The 19317-nt window shown below is 43.7% G+C and overlaps 1 long non-coding RNA gene across 9 annotated transcripts in view; it reads right to left on the bottom strand.

The window, feature by feature from the left end:
* The window catches only part of LOC138432592 (uncharacterized), a 77379-nt gene that overhangs the window by 9163 nt on the left and 48899 nt on the right, over positions 1 to 19317 (bottom strand). For 6 of the 9 annotated variants that reach the window (XR_011253903.1, XR_011253901.1, XR_011253906.1 and 3 more), the window contains 4 exons: positions 18425 to 18487; positions 17295 to 17541; positions 7508 to 7572; positions 3511 to 3715 (listed from right to left, as the gene is read on the bottom strand). This is a non-coding gene — a long non-coding RNA (uncharacterized lncRNA). Of the gene's footprint in view, positions 1 to 3510; positions 3716 to 6432; positions 6540 to 7507; positions 7573 to 17294; positions 17542 to 18424; positions 18488 to 19317 lie in introns of those variants that run through there. The other 3 variants (XR_011253909.1, XR_011253907.1, XR_011253908.1) reach the window with 3 other exon arrangements.

Raw genomic sequence — 19317 nt, 5'->3', positions numbered from 1 at the left:
ATCCCATGGACAGAGGAGCCTGGGGGGCTACAGTCCATGGGATCATGTCCCACTCTGTGACTTCATGGACTATAGTACACCAGGCTGCTCTGTCCTTCACTATCTCCCGAAGTTAGCTCAGATTCAATAGGAGCCTTTATATGATATCTCTGACTCAGTTCAGTTCAGTTCAGTTCAGTCGCTTGATCCTGTCCAATTCTTTGAGACTCCAGGGCTGCCGCATGCCAGGCCTTCCTGTCCATCAACAACTCCTGGAGGTGAACACCAAACTCGATCATTGAGTCAGTGATGCCATCCAACCATCTCATCCTCTGTCATCCCCTTCTCCTCCTGCCCTCAATCTTTCCCAACATCAGAGCCTTTTCAAATGAGTCAATTCTTCGCATCAGGTGGCCAAAGTATTGGAGTTTCAGCTTCAGCATCAGTCCTTCCAATGAACACCCAGGACTGATCTTCTTTAGGATGGATTGGTTGGATCTCCTTGCAGTCCAAGGGACTCTCAAGAGTCTTCTCCAACACCACAGTTCAAAAGTATCAATTCTTTGGTGCTCAGCTTTCTTTATGGTCCAACTCTCACATCCATACGTGACCACTGGAAAAACCATAGCTTTGACTAGACGGACCTTTGTTGCCAAAGTAATGTCTCTGCTTTTCAATATGTTGTCTAGGTTGGTCATAACTTTTCTTCCAAGGATTAAGTGTCTTTTAATTTCATGGCTGCATTCATGGAGCTCCCCTCCCAAAATAAAGTCTGTCACTGTATCTGTTGTTTCCCCATCTATTTGCCATGAAGTGATGGGACCAGATGCCATGATCTTTGTTTTCTGAATGTTGAGCTTTAAGCCAACTTTTTCACTCTCCTCTGTCACTTTCATCAAGAGGCTCTTTAGTACTTCTTCACTCTCTGCCATAAGGGTGGTGTCATCTGCATATCTGAGGTTACTGATATTGCTCCCAGCAATCTTGATTCCAGCTTGTGCTTCTTCCACCCCAGCGTTTCTCATAATGTACTCTGTATATAAGTTAAATAAGCAGGGTGACAATGTACAGCCTTGACTTACTCCTTTTCCTATTTGGAACCAGTCTGTTGTTCCATGTCCAGTTCTAACTGTTGCTTCCTGACCCACATACAGATTTCTCAAGAGGCAGGTCAGGCAGTCTGGTATTCCCATCTCTTGAAGAATTTCCCACAGTTTATTGTGATCCACACAGTCCAAGGCTTTGGCATAGTCAACAAAGCAGAAATAGATGTTTTTCTGGAACTCTCTAGCTTTTTCCATGATCCAGCAGATGTTGGCAATTTGATTTCTGGTTCCTCTGCCTTTTCGAAAACCAGCTTGAACATCTGGAAGTTCACGGTTCACATATTGCTGAAGCCTGACTTGGAGAATTTTGAGCATTACTTTACTAGCGTGTGAGATGAGTGAAACTGTGCGGTAGTTTGAGCATTCTTTGACATTGCCTTTCTTTGGAATTGGAATGAAAACTGACCTTTTCCAGTCCTGTGGCCACTGCTGAGTTTTCCAAATTTGCTGACATATTGAGTGCAGCACTTTCACAGCATCATCTTTTAGGGTTTGAAATAGCTCAACTGGAATTTCATCACCTCCACTAGCTTTGTTCATAGTGATGCTTCCTAAGGCCCACTTGACTTCACATTCCACTATGTCTGGCTCTAAGTGAGTGATCACACCATCATGATTATCTGGGTTGTGAAGATCTTTTTTGTACAGTTCTTCTGTGTATTGTTGCCACCTCCTCTTAATATCTTCTGCTTCTGTCAGGTCCATACCATTTCTGTCCTTTATCGAGCCCATCTTTGCATGAAATATTCCCTTGGTATCTCTAATTTTCTTGGAGAGATCTCTACTCTTTCCATTCTATTGTTTCCCTCCATTTCTCTGCATTGATCACTGAAGAAGGCTTTCTTATCTCTCCTTGCTATTCTTTGGAACTCTGCATTGAAATGGGTATATCTTCCCTTTTCTCCTTTGCTTTTTGCTTCTCTTCTTTTCACAGCTATTTGTAAGGCCTCCTCAGACAACCATTTTGCTTTTTTGCATTTCTTTTTCTTGGGGATGATCTTGATTCCTGTCTCCTGTACAATGTCATGAATCTCCACCCATAGTTCATTAGGCACTCTGTCTATCAGATCTAGTCCCTTAAATCTATTTCTCACTTCCACTGTATAATCATAAGGGATTTGATTTAGGTCATACCTAAATGGTCTAGCGGTTTTCCCTACTTTCTTCCATTTAAGTCTGAATTTGGCAATAAGGAGTTCATGATCTGAGCCACAGTCAGCTCCCAGTCTTGTTTTTGCTGACTGTATAGAGCTTCTCCATCTTTGGCTGCAAAGAATATAATCAATCCAATTTCTGTGTTGAGCATCTGGTGTTATCCATGTGTAGAGTCTTCTCTTGTGTTCTTGTGTGAGTGGCCGAGAGGAGATACCCCACGTCCAAGGTCAGAGAAACCCCAGTAAGATGGTAGGCGCTGAGAGGTGGCATTAGAGGGCAGACAGACTGAAACCACAATCATAGAAAACTATCTCTGACTAGAAGCATTCAAATCCTACTTAAACAGTTCTAGGCACAGGGAACTCGCTGCCTTGGAAGAAAGCCACTTCTTCATTAGACAGTTCTGCTTGTAATTATTAGCTCAAAACCTTCCTCCAGCTCTCACACAGCTGCTAATTTTGCTCTGGAGCCACATAGATTACCTTGCCTCCTCTTTCAGAGGTGAGTTCTGCAACTTGCCAAGAGCCGCTGTCAATCCCATGGCCCTTAACTTTTTCTCTCCACTGCTTTCAGACATTTGCAAATGACCCTCTACGTCTCCTAGATCACAAACTCCCTGGAGTTGAAGCGGCAGGCCACTACAGGGAGGCCATTTTGTGCCTTGGTTTCCCCTGCTATGCCTTGACACCGCACTAGGTGGCGCCATGCCCAAGTTCCCATTCTAGTGCTCCAGGCTAACATGAAGATTACCCACTTCCCCTAAGAAGTTATCAGTACCAACCCCATCATGCCTCATATCCTTGGTTTCCTCAGGGATCATGAGAAGTCCAAATCCCAGCCTCTGCAGTGATTCAGCATCAACCTGACCCTAGCTGCATCCTGCTATGTAGGTACCCATGTAGATAGCCTGTTGAGTTCCCTGGGGGCTCAGTGGTAAAAATTTGCCTGCCAATGCAGGAGACACGGGTTCCATCAGTGGGTCAGAAAGATCCCCTGGAGGAGGAAATGGCAACCCACTCCAGTATTGTGGCCTGGGTAATCCCATGGACAGAGGTGCCTGGTGGAATACAGTCTGTGGGGTCACAAAGAGCCAGACAACGACTGAGCGACTGAACAACAACATGTAAACAGCCCATGTTTTGCCATCCAGATTCATGGAGTCGCAAAGAGTCGGACACGACTGCACGACTGAACTGAACTGAACTGAACCCTGTCCTTCTCTTAATGACAGCATCGCAGTCTTCCTCTGAAGAACCATTCCATTACTCACCAACATGAGGTTCTGGTGGGTTCTGTCTACCAGGGGTGGGCAGCGGACCCAGGACCATGGCCACTTAGAGACACCTGCATGTTAACCATCATGTATGGCTCAGGTTGGGATTTCACTGGTGTGGAAGGGAAGAAGCAGGCGGTGAGGACCACATCCACCTGGAGATGTTGGGCAGCCATCTGCTCACTGGTTGGGGCGAGGCTGCCTGAGAAAAGAGCCAACACAGAGGACAGAGAAGCTGAGAGACTGAAGGGACGCGCCAGACTCACAGAAGACCGTGAACTTAATCAGTAAGGTTGTGTGTATGTGTTCAGTTGCTCAGTTGTGTCCGACTCTTCGCGACCCCATGGCCCGCCAGGCTCCTCTGTCTATGGGATTCCCCAGGCAAGAATACTGGAGTGGGTTGCCATTCCCTTCTCTAGGGGATCATCCCAATCCAGGGATTGAACCCACGTCTTCTGCATTGCAAGTGGATTCTTTACCACCAAGCTAGCAGGGATAAAGGTTGAGTATGGTATAATTGCTTCACCGCTGGCTGTTCACTCATATCTCTCTCTCTCCTTTTCTTTTTTTTCCTTCTTCTCTATCCAACACCCCCATCTGTCTCTCACCCTCTCTGCTCACCCCCTCTGCTCACCCCACCCTCTTCAAGTCTCCCTATTCCCCGAGACATAACTATATTGAAATTAGGCCAGTCAGTAACCCTACAATGGCCTCTAAGCATTCAAGGGAAAAGTATTGCATGTTTCTTTAAATTAGGGCTAGAAATGATTAAGCTTAGTGAGGAAGGTATAGTGAAAGCCAAGACAGGATGAAAACCAGACCTCTTGGCCAAACACTTAGGCAAGCTGTGAATGCAAAGGAAAGGTTCTTGAAGGAAATTAAAACTGGTATTTCACTGAATATATGAATGATAGGAGAGCAGAACAGTCTTACTGCTGGTGTGGAGAGAGTTTCAATAGTCTGGAGAGATGATAAAACCAGCCACAACATTCCCTTAACCAGGGTCTAATCTACAGAAAAAGTTGGCCTAAAGCTCAACATTCAGAAAATGAAGATCATGGCATCCGGTCCCATCACTTCATGGGAAATAGATGGGGAAACAGTAGAAACAGTGTCAGACTTTCTTTTTTTGGGCTCCAAAATCACTGCAGATGGTGACTGCAGCCATGAAATTAAAAGACGCTTACTCCTTGGAAGAAAAGTTATGACCAACCTAGACAGTATATTCAAAAGCAGAGACATTACTTTGCCGACTAAGGTCCGTCTAGTCAAGGCTATGGTTTTTCCTGTGGTCATGTATGGATGTGAGAGTTGGACTGTGAAGAAGGCTGAGCGCTGAAGAATTGATGCTTTTGAATTGTGGTGTTGGAGAAGACTCTTGAGAGTCCTTTGGACTGCAAGGAGATCCAACCAGTCCATTCTGAAGGAGATCAGTCCTGGGATTTCTTTGGAAGGAATGATGCTAAAGCTGAAACTCCAGTACTTTGGCCACCTCATGCAAAGAGTTGACTCATTGGAAAAGATTCTGATGCTGGGAGGGATTGGGGGCAGGAGGAGAAGGGGATGACAGAGGATGAGATGGCTGGATGGCATCATTGACTCGATGGACGTCAGTCTGAGTGAACTCTGGGAGTTGGTGATGGACAGGGAGGCCTGGCGTGCTGTGATTCATGGGGTCCCAAAGGGTCGGACACGACTGAGCGACTGGACTGAACTGAACTGAATCTACAGCATGAGTTGCAGCAAACTCTGGGAGATGGTGAAGGACAGGGAAGCCTGGCACGCTGCAGTCCATGGGGTCACAAAGAGTCAGATATGACTTAGCGACTGAACAGCAACAGCAGTCCAGAGCAAGGCCCCAGTTCTCTTCAGTTCTATAAAGGTTGAGAGGTAAGGAGGCTGCAGAAGAAAAACTCAAAGGTAGTAGAGGTTGGCTTATGAGGTTTAAGAAAAGAAGCTGTTTTTATAGCACAAAAGTACAAGGTGACGCAGCTAGGGCTGGTGTAGAAGCGACAGCAAGTTATCCAGAAAATCTAGCTAAGATGACTAATGAAGGTGGCTCCACTAAACAACAGATTATCCTTGTAGACAAAACAGGCCCATATGGGAAGAAGATGTCATCTGGGATTTTCAAGGCTAGAGAGAAGAAGTCAGTGCCTGGTTCCTAAGCTTCAAAGGACAAGTTGCCTCTCTTGTTAGGGGCTAACGCAGCTGGTGACATTAAGCTGAAGCCAGTGCTCACTGACCGTTCCAAAAAAAGTGCTAAACTGACTCTGCCTGTGCACTATAAATGGAACAACAAAGCCAGGATGACAGCACATCTGTGTACAACATGGTTTACTGAAAACTCTAAGCCCACTGTCGAGACCTACTGCTCAGGAAAATGTTACTGCTCACTGTCAATGCACCTGGTCACTCAAGAGCTGTGATGGAGGTGGACAATGAGATTAGTGTTGCTTCTAGTCCTGCTAATACAGCATTCATTCTGTAGCCCAAGAATCAAGGGTTCATTTTGACTTTCAAGTCTTATTATTTAAGAAATAGATGTTGAAAAGCTATCACTGCTGTAGAGTGATTCCTCTGATGGATCTGGGCAAAGGCAATTGAAAACCTTCTAGAGAGGATTTCCCATTCTAGATGCCCTTCAGGACATTATGGGGACTTCCCTTGCTGTCCAGTGGTTCAGACTTCACCTTCAAAAATGCAGGGCATGTGGGTTCAATCCCTGGTTGGGAGGCTGAGATCCCACATGCTTCATGACCAAAAACCAAAACATGAGGCAAAGCAATAGTGTAACAAATTCAATGGAGACTTTTTAAATGGTCCACATAAGAAAGAAAGAAAGAAAGAAATTATGATTCATGAGACAAGGGCAAAATATCAACATTAACAAGAGTTTTGAATAAGCTGATTCCAAACCTCATGGGTGACTTTCAGTGGCTCAAGACTTCCATAGCAAAGTAACTGCCAAGGTGGTGGAAATAGCAGGAGAATGAGACATGAAGCCTGAAGATGGGATTAAATTGCTGCAAGAGAAGGGGATGACAGAGGATGAGATAGCTGGATGGCATCACTGACTCGATGGACGTGAATCTGAGTGAACTCTGGGAGTTGGTGATGGACAGGGAGGCCTGGTGTGCTGTGATTCATGGGGTCGCAAAGAGTCGGACACGACTGAGCGACTGAACTGAACTGAACTGAAAACTTTAATGGACAACAAGTTGCTTATCAATGTGTGAAGAAAGTGGTTTCTTGAGATGGAATCTACCCCTGGGGAAGATGCCATGATTTTTTAAATGATAAAAAAGGACTGAGAACATTACATAGGCTTAGTTGATAAAGCAGCAGCCAGGTTTGAGATAATTGACTCCAATTTTGAAAGAATTGTGGGAAAATGCTATCAAACAGCATGGCATGCTACAGAAAAATCATTTGTGAAAGGAAGAATCAGTCGACGTGGCACACTTCATGTGGTATTATTCTTAAAGAAATAGTCACAATTAACCCCAGCTCCTCCCCCAGCAACCACCACCCTGATCGGTCAACAGCCATTAACAACGGGGCCTCTACCAGCAAAATGGCAACTCAGATATTTAGCATTTTCTAGCAATAAAGTATTTTAAATTAGGGTTTCCCAGTGGTAAAGAATCTGCCTCCAAATCAGGAGATTCAAGAGACACAGATTCATTCCCTGGGTCGGGAAGATCCCCTTGAGAAGGGCATGGCAACCCACTCCAGTATTATTGCCTGGAGAATTCTGTGGACAGAGGAGCCTGGCAGTCTACAGCCCATGAGGTTGCAAACAGTTGGACATGACTGAAGCAACTGAGAACACATGCACATTTTAAGAGTGTACTCTGCTTTCTTTGACAGTGATATTATTGCACACTTAATAGCCTACAGTATAGTGTATAGATACTGTATACTATACAGCTTGTATGTTGTAAAAACACAACTTTTATACCTGGAAACCAAAAAAGTTCATGTCACTTACTTTATTGCAATATTCAGTTTATTGCAGTGGTCTGAAGTTGAGCCCGCACTGTCTCTGAGGTCTGCCTGTATAAGAGCAAATAAATTCTCTTAATTAATTAATCTTCATTAATTAAATTAATCTGGTTTGAGTTGGATCTCTGATATTTGCAACTGAAAAGCTATAATATAGTTACAACTAACCTGACTCACCCATCCCCTCTGGGGATACATTTTCATTGTGCCCTCTTAGAACACATGTTGAGTGCTGTGCACGGTCCCCTGTATTCTCACCTCTTCCCTGAATGCTGAATGCCTCTTCTGCCTGCTTTCATTGGGTGAAATGTGGCTCTCCCTCCTGTCCCTGGTCCCCACTCCCCATCCCCCACAGTGCTCTCAGAAGACAGTCCATTCCACCCCTCCTCATCTTCAGGTACCTCAAGGCATGAACTGAACAGGAGCTCTCCTTGCTGTCTGTCGCCATTTTAAAACCTCTTCTCTTTTTTCTCTACTTGAAACTCTCCGGTTCTTTCAGGCTCAGTCTCCACCAGTCCTAACTGCTGTGCCTGGCAGCTTGCCATCACCGCCACATACTCACAGGGGCTTCAGCTCCAGGCTCGCTCAGGAACTTTCTCTTTGGTCCCCTCCTGGCCACCATTTTCAGCGACCTCAACTTCCACATGAGTGATTCTTCCAACTCTCTGGTCTCCATCACCTCAGTCACCTCAGACCTCCCAATCATCAGTAATCAGAACACATCCCAGACCTCCAATTCACAACCCACTATCATCTTTTATCCTTACAGCTAGCATACTCTAGCACCTCTAATGCAATAATGCTTTGAGCTTCTCACTGCCAATTCATGTGGTCCCCATATTCTGGATTATATGGTCCATTATGCTAGTAACTCCCCTGAAAATACACTAAATCTTCTGTCTCTCTTGTTTTCTATTATCCTTACTATGCTGTATGTTTATATGGGTTTTTATATTATTTTTATCATTATAAAATTATATTGTTTAAATGGGTTTTATTAATATAATATTGATTATATTATTTAATTACATTATAATATTATTCAGTATTAATAATAATATTTTATAACCCCAGTACTTTGGCCACCTCATCCGAAGAGTTGACTCATTGGAAAAGACTCTGATGCTGGGAGGGATTGGGGGCAGGAGGAGAAGGGGACGACCGAGGATGAGATGGCTGGATGGCATCACTGACTTGATGGACGTGAGTCTGAGTGAACTCCGGGAGTTGGTGATGGACAGGGAGGCCTGGCGTGCTGTGATTCATGGGGTCGCAAAGAGTCGGACACGACTGAGCAACTGAACTGAACTGAACTGAATGTTTATGTTATTTTACATGTGTTTTTGCATTATTTACACTGGAAACTATGTTTCCCAGAATCCCTTTGAACAGTTCAGGGTTAGAGCTGATCAAAAGCAAAGCTGTATAAGAATTGAGAGGCAAAGTAAAAGAGCAGTTGTAACAACACCCTGACGGCAGTTGTCGGTTAGAGGCAGACACAAGAGTGCCAGAGGTTCGCTCTGGGTCTCTTCTTCCCAACTGCTGGCCCTGATGTCCAACAGTGACACCAGGACACCCGGGACACGTTGGTGTGTACCCCAAGGCTGTAGCCACAGAGAACCAACAGTTGTGTATGGACTTCTGTCTCAGCCCCCTTTGTAATCTGACTACAGAAGCTGGATGTGGCTAGCTTACAGAAAGCCTGCCAGTGTCTACATGTCACCAGAGCCAGAGCTGGTTAGTGGCTTTTCTCTCATCCTGCAGCTCCAAATTTGGACATTTCTTCCCCAGCTCCTCCTACGGTTGTGTAAGGTCTAATTACTGTAATAAGCTCCTATTCCACAGTGTTTACTTAGCTCAGTCCCAATGACCCACTTTCTCTGAGCTCGCCCCAGAGATGCTGAATATTTGCTGGAGAAAACACACAGTCCTACTGACTGGTTTCACTTAAATTCATGACCACATAGTAGTCACCTGGCTTTAGTCTGTCCAGCATCCTCCTCCCTCCTCTTTGTGTAATCACATCACAGATTTCCTGGACAAAGTAGCTGTCCCTCACTGAACAGTCTTGATGAGACTTTTATTAAATCATTGTTCTTGGCTTCCATCTGGCCAATTAGATGCTCTCTCCTTGGGATTTCAATGTGGGGAGAATGGAACTTATTTATCCCAATTGTTGCATTCTACAATTGCCGTCCATGTGTTCTTGCTCTTGAGATTCCCCAGTGCTAAGCTAGTCCCTGGTGCTCTAGCCCTTCTTTTTCTAGGACCACGTGAACTCTCTCATTCTTCCAACAGATTTTTTTTACTTAGCTTAGTAAGAGCCGATGTCTGAGGCTTGCACAGACCTCAGATGGGCACCCCACTCTGCCCAACAATCCTGCTAACTTTCCCCAGCCAACATATATTCTCATATTCCAAGGAATTTATTCCACATCATTTTATCTCTTCTCAAACCTGTGTTCTGTTCCGCTCAACTTCAGTCTCATACTTCACTAGGGAAAGGGAAGCATTTAACATCTTCCTATCACCAAATCTACAGACCTGTTGGGAGCTAAACTCATATTTTCTGGTTTCTTTCCAGTTACAATGCTGTCCTTATAAGTATTCTAAATCTCTCTGCTCTAATCAAAGGCCAAGTCCTCCACCTATGCGCTGGACCCATCTCCACTTACGATCGCACAGATTATATGCCTGAGTTTATCAATCTTCCCTCGCTCCTGATCATCGCTTCCCCTTCCTCTAGTGGATCTTTCCCATAAGCATACAATTGTGTCTTCCCATCTTTTAAAATGTAGTTGATCCTCGAACAACATGGGGGCTATGGGTGTAGACCATCTTTGCTTTCAAAAATCCAAGTATAATTTACAATCAGTGCTTGGTGTCCGTACTTCCTTCATATCTGTGTTTCTATGTTATCCGATTCAGCCAGCTGGGGATTGTGTAGTACTGAAATATTTACTACTGAAAAGTATCCCATGTAATTGGACCCACACAAGTCAAACCCATGTTGTTCAAGGGTCAACTGTATATCCTTCCTTGACCCTATGCATATCATCATTCCATTCTTTGCTCCCTGTTCATGGCCAAACTTTGGGAGAAAGTTGTTTCTGCTTTATCACATCTCATTCTCTCTGAAAGCTTCTCCTACCTGGGTTTCCCTTTTGAGCACTCCAGTGAAAGCTGCTCTTGTGTTCTGGTCACGAACGACATCCATCTTGCCGAATTCTGCAGTTGCTTCTCTGTTCTCATCTTCCCTTTCCTCCCAGCTGCACTCAACAATGGCACCCCACTCCAGTACTCTTGACTGGAAAATCCCATGGACGGAGGAGCCTGGTAGGCTGCAGTCCATGGGGTCTCAAAGAGTTGGACACGACTGAGCGACTTCACTTTCACTTTTCACTTTGATGCATTGGAGAAGGAAATGGCAACCCACTCCAGTGTTCTTGCCTGGAGAATCCCAGGGATGGGGGAGCCTGGTGGGCCGCTGTCTATGGGGTCGCACAGAGTCGGATACGACTGAAGCAACTTAGCAGCAGCAGCACTCAACACAATCAGTCTTTCCCTCATTTCCTAAATTTTCTCTATTTCTGTGATATGCCACACTCTTTTTTTTGCTGAGGGGGAACACTGTGTGGCATGTGGGGCCTTAGTTCCTCGACCAGGGATCAAACTTTTGCCCCCTCCATTGGGAGCACAGTCGTCACCAAAGAACTGCCAGGGAAGTCCCCCCAGACTCTTGATTTTCCTTGACCTCATAGATTGCTCTAGAGATTATATGCAACACTCCACATTCCCCCTATATTTCAGTGTTTGTCATACTGTAATTATCTTGCTAATTTTTTTCATAAGCTATCTTATTTTCAGTCTTTCTCTACACTCACACCAGAATATAAAGTGCTTTGGAACAGGAATTTAATTCTTATTGTCTGTACTCTTCAATTGGCACATAGTAGGAACTAAATGAATGTTTTTTGAAAGAAATCATGTCATGTTTCCCAGACCTTTTATCATCCAGGTCACCTTTCTCTCTGTGGCCTCATGCTGGTCACTATCCCTCTAAAAATGTGGCCCAGTTTGGAGGCCCACATGAGCACAATTACTTTTTTTTTTTTAAGATTCTTTAAAAATGTGGACCATTTTTAAAGTCTTTATTGAATTTGTTACAATGTTGCTTCTGTTTCATGCTTTGGTTTTTTGACCACAAGGCATGTGGCCTTGGGACCAGGGATCAAACAAGCATCCCCTGCATTGAAAAGCAAAGTCTTAACCACTGGACCACCAGGCAAGTCCCAAGCATTATTGGTTTGGACCCTGACAAAGATTTACCCCTTGACCTAATTCTAGTCTGGTTCCTGTGAACCCTCTTCTCAACCAGGCCCTGACTTTTGGACTTCTGTGTTCATCTCTGCTTAGTCTAGGCTTAGCAAGAATTCTGCTGTGTCAGTTTAGTGAAAATCACACTTCCTTGATTTCTGAGCAAATTCCTTATCCCCTACACTAAGTATCTTACCACCCTGGCCTGCCTTTAGCAAAAATCCTGTCGAGTTGGTTTAGGCAGAGTCCCCCTTACCCCTAAAGTTTCTTCTTAGTAATTTTCCATCAGATGACCCCATTCCTTGGCTGTAAATCTCCACTGGCCCTTGTTCTATTTGGAGTTGAGCCCAATGTTGCCCCCCTACTATCAAGCCCCATTGTAGTATTCCCCTTGAATAAAGTCTGCCTTATCCTCTTTTCTTGTTTTTAATTAATTTTTATTGGAGTATAGTTGCTTTATAATGTTGTATCAGTTTCTGCTGTATAGCAAAATGAATCAGCTGTATATATACTTTATTGTTGCTTATTTCCTGTCATGTCTGACTCTTTGCAACCCTATGGACTGTAGCCCATGTGTCTTATGCACACCTAGTTTTTAAATAACAAGAAAAATAAGAATGTTTTCAGAAGGAAAACAATCCAGTTGTATCACATGTGAAAGCAGCATCAAGGCTTTTGGATTTTTATATCTTCATTCTTATCTCTGATACCTACTAGGTCTATGAACTTGCACTAGACACTGAAATTCTCTTGAGTGTACTGTATCTCACCTTAAAATGGGGATGTGAGTGATTCTGGACCCGGTTACAGGGTGCTGGAGGAGTGAACCCCTTGAGGTACAGTAGATCTGTCCAGTTCATAGTTCTGTGACTCCCACTGGGATGGGGTCTTCCTCATGAAAGTAGTGGCCTTTTGGCATCTGCTCTAGTGTCATTTATAATGATGAAGCACTGAGGGTGGTGGGGGTAGAATTCCAATAACCACCAATAAGATATAAACTATGATACAGACACAATGGGCCATTGTGAAAAATGGGCCACTTTGCAGTAACTAAAAATCATGTTTTAGAAGGATTTTTATTTTAATTATTTATTTTCATTTTTAAATCTTTTGGCTGCACTGTGTAGCATGTGGAATCCTAGTTCCCTGACCAGGGATTGAACCCACACCCCCTGCACTGGAAGCACGGAGTCTTAACACTGAACCACCAGGAAAGTCCCTTAGAAGCATTTTTAAAGATGTAAAGAAATAAGTGAAAGTAAATTAAAAATATGGTTTATGTATACAAAATTATCCCAGAATAATGTGGAGGGAAGTATATGGAAATGTCAAAAGAGGTGATTTGGGGTGTTAAGGTTATTATTTTTCCCATTCATTTTAGTTAGCTCTACATTTTAACATTTTTATGTGTGTATATATTATATATTCTGGACGAATAAAACCAGAAAACATTTTGATAGGCCTAATATACATATAAAAAGTTATAACCATTTATGCATTTTAACTATACTAATTCCATTTTGGGGATTCAGTCTAAGGAAATAATTTAAATTACAGAATATACTGTATTCAAACATGTTAATATGACTTTTTCATAAGTGTAAAATTGGAAACAGCCTAATAATGTAGGAATGATTAGCTACATTAGATAAGAACCCATCATCTATCGGAAATCAAAGGCAGACTTTTTTTTCCCACAGCATTTTTTAAAAATTGGAGTATAGTTGATTTACAATGTGGTATTAACTTTCAGATGTCCAGCAAAGTGATTCATATATATATATATAATATATATACATATTCTTTTTCAGATTATTTTCCTTTATAGGTTATTACAAAATATTTAGTATAGTTCTCTTGCTATAGAGTAGGTCTTTGTTGATTATTTATTTTATATATAGTAGTGTGTGTGTTAATCCCAAACTAACTGCTAATTTCATAATGGCCCCAAATGAAACAACTTTCAGTGGATAAGTTAAATACATGTGGTCAAAGGCAGACTTTTAAATTGTGTATATAAAGTCTACCATCACAGAAGATTATGAAGTAATATTCAGTGAGAAAGTAGAATAAAATTATATTCTTATTACAACTGGATACTTTTTTACAAAGCAAAAATAAAGCACTAAAAATCTAGAATATAGGAGATGATCATTTTGGGTGGTGAGACTATAACTGTAAATGTTACCTTGACTTTTATATGCTTTCCAAATAAATGCATGTATTATGTGTGCAAATATTGTAAAAGTTAAAAAACCCAACTATTTTAAAACAAAAAGTATCTGCTCTAGGGGAGGGTGACTGACAACTGAGCATATCTCTTTTTGGGTGGCTCCCGGAGTTGGGTGGAGACAAAAGTAATAATCTGCTGTCCTTATTCCAAGAGCCCGAGGCCCCACCCCTAGAGCAGGGGCTCCCTGGCCCCAGCCTCTCATTGCCAGATGGTACACACTCTCTCCCAGCCACACACAGCCTGGGCCGTGAAGGTTCAGCCCAGGATGTGGGTCTCTCCTGTGACTGCCTGAAATCCTCAGAGATGGGGAGGGTGCCATCTATCACTCATTCCCCAGCCTGCTCCAACCAGAAAAATCCCCCTTCCATCATTGTCATCCTCCCCTGCTCTTCCTCCTTCCTCTAGGGCACTTTCCGGAACCATGTTGATGCTAATGGATGGAGTATCTTACTGAGTTCCTTCGACACAACAGTCACATCACGTAGAATATTTTACTGAATCCACAGCAAGGTCTGTACCACCTTGAGAGATGTGGACGGGTACCCTCATTTTGGGGTTCCCTGGTGGCTCAGTAGTAAAGAATCTGCCTGCTAAGCAGGAGACGCGATTTCGATCTCTGTCAGGAAGATCCCCTGGAGAAGGAAAAGGCAACCCTCTCCAGTATTCTTGCCTGGGAAATCCCATGCACAGAGGGGCCTGGCGGGCTACAGTCCATGGGGTCACAAAGAGTCAAACACAACTTAGTGTCTAAACAACAACAAATCCTCACTCCTGATCTCAGGAGATTCAGAGAGAGAAAGCCATCTCCTTAAGGTCACACAGCTACTAAGGGGCAGATCCATTTGGTTGTTAATACTACTCCCAGTCCATGCCCTTAACCAACATCTCTATGCAGGCTGAACACCCAGCTGGTGCTCTCAGCTATACTGTCTCTCCTCCTCCTGCAAGGGCTACCCCACTATTTTCACTGGTAATGGCTTTCTTTTCTTATGTCCTTCTCCAGTCATCCTTCCTCCTCCAACTTCCTGAGATCAGAGGCAGCAATTTCATAGCCTGTGTGTGTGTGTGTGTGTGTGATAGTTTCTTTCCTATTACAGCCCCCACAATGGCACTTACATAATGAAACTGAAGCTTCATAATAAAAGTTCATAAAGCTCCAGTGAACAACTTTAAACTTAAAAACACTCACAACCTAAAAGTTGAGAGTTATGTTTATTCAGTGGGAATTTTTATGACTTAAGCCCAGGAGACAGCATCTCAAGTAACCCTGAGAGAACTGCTCAAGGAGATGAGTTGGAGGAGGGAAGGCGAGGGGGGGCCAAGTTATATAGAAGTTTCACAACAAAGGGCAGGTAATTTGAACATCAAAAGATTATTGCTAGTTAAAGAAAACCAGATAACCTAAGTTAAGGAATTGAGTGCTTTTCTATGTATGGGAAGATGAAAGAGTCTGGGTTCACTGAAATCATTCTTTTGAAATGTGCCTTAGTTATCTGGGGCCAGAATCCTGAGTTTCCTCGGGGCTCGCTGTGGCTGCAGTCTGATGATTGCTAGATGGCAGATATTCTTTCCTTTCTGAGTTCCCTCTGGGCTCACCAGCTCACCATCCATGGTGGCTGCAATTGCTGATGACTGTACTCTTGCCTGGAAAATCCCAGGGATGGAGTAGCCTGGTAGGCTGCAGTCCATGGGGTCGCTAAGAGTTGGGTACGACTGAGTGACTTCACTTTCGCTTTTCACTTTCATGCATTGGAGAAGGAAATGGCAACCCACTCCAGTATTCTTGCCTGGAGAGTCCCAGAGACAGAGGAGCCTAGAGGCTCCTCCTACAGAGGAGACTACAGTCCACTGGGTCACAGAGAGTCAACATCGCTTAGCGATGCATTTGTGCTAAGTCTCTTCAATCACTTTGTGACCCCATGGACTGTAGCCTGCCAGGCTCCTCTGTCCATGGGATTCTCCAGGCTAGAATACTGGAGTGGGTTGCCATGTCCTTCTCCGGGGCATCTTCCTGACCCCGGGATCCAACCCACATCTCTTACATCTCCTGCATCGGCAGGCAGATTCTTTACCACTAGCATCATCTGGGAAGCCCCTGGCTTAGCAAAAAAGCACAACAACTGAGTGTGACTAAACAACAACAATCGGGTGTATCAGGCTTATTAATTCTTATTAACTCTTCCAACCACGTGGAGTAAGAATTATCATCTGCATTTCATAGTTGAAAAAATGGAGGCTTAGAAAAGTCAAGAAACTTGTCCACCATCACCTAGCTGGTGAGCGGCTCCCCAGCACCCCCACCACACTTGCCTACATGGGCCAGCTTCACATGACTCACTCTTGACAACTTTTCTCCAACCAGTCTGGTGTTCCATCCATCAGTCCTCCCAAATCAGCCAGTGTCTACAAACCCTGCTCTGGACCCGGGTGCCTGAGGGGACTCAAAACGCAGGCAAAACATAGCCCCTACCATGGAGTTACTGAGGAGACAGGACAAAGACACGTAGAAACTGGACTTCCCTGTGGTCCAGTGGCTAGGACTCCATGCTCCCAATCCAGGGGTCTGGCAACTAGATGCCACGTGCCCCAACTAAGACCCAGTGCAACCAATAAATAAATATTTTCTTAAAAGAAGAAAATAATAAAAGACACACAGAAACTTAACACACAACCCCTGGGTGACCCCTGCCAAGCCACTTCCCTTCTCTGAGCCTCAGTCTCCTTATCTGCACAATAAGGGAGTCGACTGGAAGGCTGCAAGTACACAATCTTCCCCATCTATGATCACCTGAGTGTAACCCATTTAATTACAAGGTGGGGATGCTGAGGCCCAGGGATTAGGGCCGTCCCAGAAAAGAGTGGAGCAAAGCCAGAAAATAAAACCACAAGATTTGACCCTTGGAGAAACTGGCTTTGTTGCTAAGAATAGGACAAATACTCAAGAATGAGCCCAGTGGGGGCCCAGCGAGGGGAGAAGGGGTGCATTTACTGCTCCATCCTTTTGTATCTGACAAAGCCAGAGAGAGTGTCTCCCCAGTGTGCATTTCCCCTTAGTGTTTGGGCACTCAAGGAATAGTAAGCTGGTTGCTTTCAATCCTTTCATTTCCAGGGGACCTCAAGGTGGCCAGAGAGCAGAAAGGCTACAAAATGAGTCACTTCTAAGCCTTTGTCTTAGAAACAAGAAAGAGTGCTTGAGTGTGGAGGAGGGAAGGGAGTAAGGCACCTCCAGGTTAGGAGAAGAGGAGCTGAAGCAACTTGGAGGCTGCCTTTCCTTCAGGGCTTCAGGGTAGGAATACACACAGCTCCCACAGTGGTTGCTCTCCGGGCAACCTACTCCAGGTGTCAGAGTGCCATCCAAACTTTCCACTGCCAATCCAGCCCCGTCTTCAGTACCAGACCAGGACACTCAGACTGTAATTACGGCTCCATCATCAGAGGTTTATCTTTGCTCCATCTCTTTAAGAAGGTGCCTATAAATCACAGTGTAGGTAAGGTTAGATCAGGATTGTGGTAGGCTGAATGATGGCTCCCTAAAGAGATCCACTGGGCTTCTCAGGGGATGCCTGTCAACACAGAGGATGTGGGTTCGATCCCTGGGTTGGGAAAGTCCCCTGGAGAAGAAAATGGCTATCTACTCCAGTACTCCTGCCTGGAGAATCCCATGGACAGAGGACCCTGGTGGACGACAGTCCATGGGGTCGCAAAGAGTTGGACACTAAACAATAATTTAAAATATATCTTTTTAGATATAATTTACAGTAATTCATTGTAAGCAGAAAGCATGATTGCTTCTCTTTGCTGGTTCTTGGATATCTGGATTAAAAATTCATTTTAAAGGAACCTCCCTGGCAGTCCAGTGGTTAAGATTCCGTGCTTCCATTGCAAACAATGCAAGTTCCATCCTAGTCAGGAAGCTAAGATCCCACATACAGTGTGGTACAGCCAAATAAGTATAAAAATATTTTTTTAATAAAAATTATTTTAAATTAGTGGTGAAAGACTATAATGGAGCCAGACTTGGCAAGGCCTAATTTTATATTGGTGATATGAAACCTTTGCTTTTGTATTTGAAAATTAGTTTTAAAAACTCTGTATCAGACATGCACTGATTGAGACTGCCCTTCCTTCAGTGCATCTAGGAAGGAAGTATACTTTAGTATACCCACTCTAGTATTCTTGCCTGGAAAATTCCATGGACAGAGGAGCCTGCAGGGTTACAGTCCATGGAGTTGCAAAGAATCAGACATGACTGAGCAATTGAGTATAAATGCATGCATGCTTTAGAATACAGGACACAAAGACTAATATATTTACTAGGAAAGGAGAAAAAATTAGCAAGTTAATTCCTCTTACCTGTGTGTTTACTTCCATCCAAGTGAAGAATTATTTGTTCCATTCTGTCCAAAATGGGGGCATCTACATAGAAATATGTATCTTTCTTAGGCACGAACTTATCAACTTCATATACATCATATAAACAGCTCATAATTCTAGGTCTTCTAACAAGGCAGATACACTAACCATTAGCTTTGGAACCAGATGTGTAAATAAAAACAAAACGCATGGTTTGCTTATCATTCTTCCCTGAGAAGGACGTAGCATGTGGATCTCAGTTTTGCAGTATGTCTTGGATATGTTTGTGCTTTACATGTAATTATTATGCACAAACATGATGTTTATCACACATGATGGGAATTATCACTGACTCTACAAATCACTACCTGGAATAATTACTGTTTTGATTGTAATTCTTCTGCCGATGAGCAAAGGTTTGAACAGTAGCATACAAAAATCTAACCAGCTCAGGCTAAGGTGCAAGGCATGCTCTAGGAGGGAAGAAACTTTGTATCCTATTATAAGATAATCACTAAAGGAATGTTGCCTATAAACTTAAGTCATACACAAAGACTAAAGGAACCCTTCCCCCCAGGTAATGAGCATTAAGCTAAAATACTTTTGTTTAGCTCACAGGAAACATCCTGACCAGGCCCATCTGTGAATCGCTATAGGAAGGAAGAAATGAACACATTTCCACCAAAGTCTGGCTGAAAGGAGGTCTTTACTTCCTCCCTTTTTAATATAAAAGAAGTCTGAATTCTAACAGAGAAGAGTGTTTTTTGGGACGCTAGTCCATCTTCTCCAACTGCTGGCTTTGTGAATAAGTTCAGTCGCTCAGTCGTGTCCTACTCTTTGCGACCCCATGAATCACAGCACGCCAGGCCTCCCTGTCCATCACCAACTCCCGG

Source organism: Ovis canadensis, chromosome 2 (genome assembly GCF_042477335.2).
Source record: "Ovis canadensis isolate MfBH-ARS-UI-01 breed Bighorn chromosome 2, ARS-UI_OviCan_v2, whole genome shotgun sequence".
Classification (NCBI taxonomy): domain Eukaryota; kingdom Metazoa; phylum Chordata; class Mammalia; order Artiodactyla; family Bovidae; genus Ovis; species Ovis canadensis.
Note: the sequence above shows the minus strand (reverse complement) of the source record. Positions and strands in the feature narration are given on the sequence as shown.